Source organism: Papaver somniferum, chromosome 7, assembly GCF_003573695.1.
Source record: "Papaver somniferum cultivar HN1 chromosome 7, ASM357369v1, whole genome shotgun sequence".
NCBI lineage: Eukaryota > Viridiplantae > Streptophyta > Magnoliopsida > Ranunculales > Papaveraceae > Papaver > Papaver somniferum.
In genome coordinates this window covers 49,533,024-49,537,736 of record NC_039364.1, presented here as the reverse complement: position 1 = coordinate 49,537,736, position 4,713 = coordinate 49,533,024, and positions in this window count along the sequence as shown.

The window sequence follows — 4,713 nt, the reverse complement described above, 5'->3', positions numbered from 1 at the left end:
CAGTGAATGTTCACATTGTAAAATTTACGTGGGTTTTTCACGGTTTTATGAAAATCATGTCAGAATTTTGCTCGTCTTAGCAGGTTTGAAGGAACGAGCAAGATTTGAAGTATTAACTCATGTACTGTTAGTCGAATCGTAAACAGGTAAGAGTTGAAAGTTACCATTTTTGCAGACGCTGATGTGAGCATATTTATTCCATGATTTGTTGTTTTGTTGAATCATGCGCTGAATGTTATGCATCTGTCACAGCCACTTTTCAAGAATGACTGACTCCCATGATGACTCTTTCAAAGACGATGTTTCCAGGGATGACATCTCCGCGGGTGCAACTTCAAGAAATGGTACTTCTGGGACCTCTGAGTGATGGTAAGAGATCCTTCATACTAAGTTGTACTCCTGGTTATTTCGTCAACTATACCACATGATGATCGTATAGTGAGATTTCAGATCAATGTAGACTCCTCGTAAATGGAAGAAAGTCTTCGGGGCGGAGCACCCAGAAGTAAGGACTACAGGATGTTAGCAAATGCCGTGCAGTCCCCAGCCGTTTCTTTGGTGAGTTGTTAGCGCTCCTTGTGTCATGACTTTTTCCTGCCCGTGCAATTAGGATCACGAGACCAAGGTTTTGTTATTTCTTTTCAGACATTTTCTCCATCGATTGACGGTCTTCAACTTGTTCCCAGGCGAACAATTCAGGAATCCAGTACTGATGAAGAAGTCGAAGTAAATATCTCTTTCGTGCAGGTGATCGTGGCATCTCCTTGAATGAAATAATAATAATTTTGTTGATGAATCCAGGAAGAAACCATTGTAGATAAGAAGCATGTTGATGAAGAACACTCTTCTTTGGGACATGGGAATATGGAGAATTCCCGAAATCCCGAACCGAATGGAGATAGCGGTGTTGTCAACGGAGATTCTGGCATTGTCGAGGCTTCAAATGATTTAGAGACTCACTTAGTAAGTATATCTTCTGTAATTTCTTTAAAGAAGTATGATATCGCTGATTCGTGAATGAATGAATGAAAATCCATGTGAATTTATGGATAACTTTGCCGAAATACGTCACCAGAAAATTCCAGACTTCAGATTTTACTAGGAACGCTGTAGAATCCTCTTCCGAAGTCAGATTTTCTCGGTTTGCATATGTATCTTCAAGCCCAGGAAATTTCCAAGGTTTAGAAAAGAATCTCTTTGAAGTCTGAGAATGTTTAGGTCCTGAAAAAGGCGAAATAGTGAACTTCCAGGAGACCTTCAGAACTTTTCCAGATTGCATGTTGTCCGATGTTTTGGCCACATCTGTTAGCTCGTTCATCCGATTGCTATGAAATTTTGATATGTTGTAGTGAACATACATACGAAGATAATGGTATATGACCCAACCTTAAATTCCTTATCAATTTCTCCAAGTTCTCCGTTGAATACAGGGCAGTGTAAAATCTCTTCAGCTGAGCTTGTTTGAAAACGTGTTTCATGACTTCTACACTATTTGCGCATGTCTTGGGTGCATAATATGGAACTCAGATGATGTTAGTTCACTTAAATTCTGAATTTTATGGTTGTGTTGGGTTTCCACGCTTGAGTCATTCTAATCCCGAGTAATCTTCACATTAGGTGCCAAATGCTGAAGTTGTGAATAATGGATCCAACAATGATGACTTGATCAACTATGGAGCCGTTGATAATGAGACCTCCATCCCTGTACCTCAAGGTCATGGAAAGTTTTTTGTTGATGCCGTGGAGGTGACTGAAACTCCAATTTTGCGTGAGATGATGGAACCCGAATCGAGAATGGAAGAAGTTGCTTCAACCGAAGTTGTTCCTATGATTGCTGACGCTGCTCCAGCGACTGAGAACCGGATAATAGTGCATGAGTATCCCAACGCATGGACTTCTTTTACTCCTCCATTTGGTGAGATACTCCCATATCACAGGTTTGTTGTTGGATTTAGCGTTCCCATTAGATATGTTGCTATGTACAAGAAACCGTGGAAGACGTATGGGCACATCATCGTTACCAAGGATCCGGAGCATAGTTATTTCTTGACGAGGCAAGTAGAAGCCATCTTGCGTGTTATAAATGATATCTGCATCACAGCTGGAAATACTGTCACCCGGGATGTACTCTTTGATTGGAAGTACAACTTGAAGAAAGCTGAAGAACTTGGCTTCAATCTGAAATGGCTTCGTCAAAAGATTGATGATATCAGGAAAGCAGTGGAAGGTGACACTCCTTTCACCACCATTGATGTCGTGTTGAAGAAGATGGATGAAGTTGCTGAGCTGACCAAGAAGCTGGAGGCAGAGAAAGCTGCTTTGCAAGTCTTGGAGGATGCAGAAAAGCAGAAATTTTATTTTGCTGACTTTCTTTAGTTTTCTTTCCATGATATCTTGAACCTTGGACTTCTGAGAGATGTGAGGTTTTATTCTGGTCTTGATTTCTTGGTTGGTTTTGGATTGTGAAATCGGTCGTCTTGACCAGTGGACCGTCAATCCCCAGTATTTTGTTGAATCTCTCTCTTTCGTTTTCCCTTCTTCTAGCAGGACCTAAATAGAGGATCCGGGTAGAAAAATTGATGTAAAGACCCAGGTAGTCGAAATTGGAGGTACCTTGATGAAGGACTTAGCGAAAAGACCTGGTGGACACCGGTCGACTGTGGAAGTCATGAATCCCGTCTAAGAATTGTTGCTTGCATGTTGTATGCTTAGGAAGTTGTAGGAACCTCATACGACGTCGGAATCCGATGCTTGACCCCAAATTTTGAAGCTAAGAGACTAAGTTGTCACATGAGAAAAGAATCACTCAATTCGGAGTTGTAGAGGTCAGCCAACGAAGCGTGCACATTTGTGATTTGTAATCCCGTACAGATTTTTCATATTTCATAAACCTGACTTTAAAGGCCATACCTTTCAGCTCGTATGTCCGATCAATGCGCCCTTTTGGTATGTTGTAGAAGAGACATAGACAAACATCTTTTGTTGAGGAAGCATTGTCCCATTCCTCACCCATTGGTACTTTTTTGCAAACCCATGGCCTGAAATGTGTTGTATCTCATTTGTAGAGGTGATGAGAACATCTTGTAGAAGACTTTGGATTATGCCCACCAGTCGTGCCAGCTTTGGGAAGACTTTCAAGTGAGCATGTTATCAGGTATACACATCTTGATATGAATCATTGGTTCTTAGAGGAGTCTGCTTCATGTGTAACACTTCAGAGAATGATTAGTTGATGAAGCCCTGAGGATGTTGCTCCTGAGACCGTTGTTGGTGCTGAGACCATGATTACGCTCCAGAGATCCTTGTCGATGCTGAGATCATGGATGGTGTTCCTCTAGAGATTATTGTTGATGTTGATACCATGGTTGAAGTTGCTCCAAAGACCAAAAAGGCTATAACCATGATTATAGATATAATCTTTGCTACTTCATCCAGTGAGCCTTTTACATTCACGAACTAGTTGATGAGTTAAGCGCCCGTAAGATGAAGGTGTACAGAGAGTTCAACCTGAATGCTCCTGAAGGCATAACTTTACCACGAACTGGCTTTGTCAGTGAGTCGACATTGTTGCGGTAGATGGCATCAAGAGTTTTCATACTGGATGTGACTGGTGAAGAGAGAAAGTTCCTCAATCATGCAGGGGATTGTGATGTAGCGAAAACCCGTTGATGAAGTTTCACGGAATCACCTCAGGTTGCCCATGTATATTGAAGGAGTTAGCGCCATCCATGATGTTGCATATGCTTCAGAAGTCTTATCATGGGATAATGAAGACTTATCATTTAGTTACACTTTGATCGTGCTGGTGTTGAATCAATGTGTCATCGTCGAGATATTTGTGTTGAAGCTGTAGTCTTTGATTGGGAGTACAATTTGATGGCTTTTTTAGATGCTTGAGCGTTGAAGCGTATATTCCTTAAGCATCGAATGTCTTAGGGGTTTTATCGTCTCGGACCTGGAGTATCTTCTGTTGATTCAGCATCCCTTTCGTTGCGGTAGTGGGATTCGACACTTGTGCAGACATCAGAGCTTTCTGATTTTGTGGAACACATGGACTTGCAGGAGAAACGCCCAAAGTGTTCTTTGCCATGTTTGGACATCATCTTAATAATGAATGTTTCAGTGCTTGATTCGTAGAAACGTCAGATTGAACCACTTGGTAAAATACTAATGCGGTGAAGCCACCATTCATAACGTCTTGCAGAGTTTCTAGCAGAATTGAGTCCCCATGCTAAGATAGCATGTGAGGAAATAAATGACATAGACATGGGAGGAATGAGACTTTCCTGAGTACAAGACCTTTTGATGAATCTCTATGCATCTTTTGCAGGTTCTTGTTTCAACCTCGTCAAAGTTCGAAATTCCTCCAAGTGCTCTGATGATGGAACGTCCGCCAAACCTTTTGGATCAGAACTTTATTCGTTGGAGATATGCGTAACCAAAGGCGCTTTGTAAGTACCCATCTTTTCAGCGTGGATCCACGCTCGCCTGAAGGATATGTCATATCCTGGATCTCCTGATTATGTGAAACTTGGTTTCCGTCCAGGTTGAACTTATGTTCACTTTGAGAGTGATGTAGCCATAAGTATTTTCGAGCGTTCCTTCAAGGTCTCTGATTGAGGTGGGAGCATGAGTATCTCCTTGTCGAGTGATGCCTGCGGCTCTGAGGTTTTCAGTGGAATGATGTTGATGGCGGTGCCGGCATCGATCAAC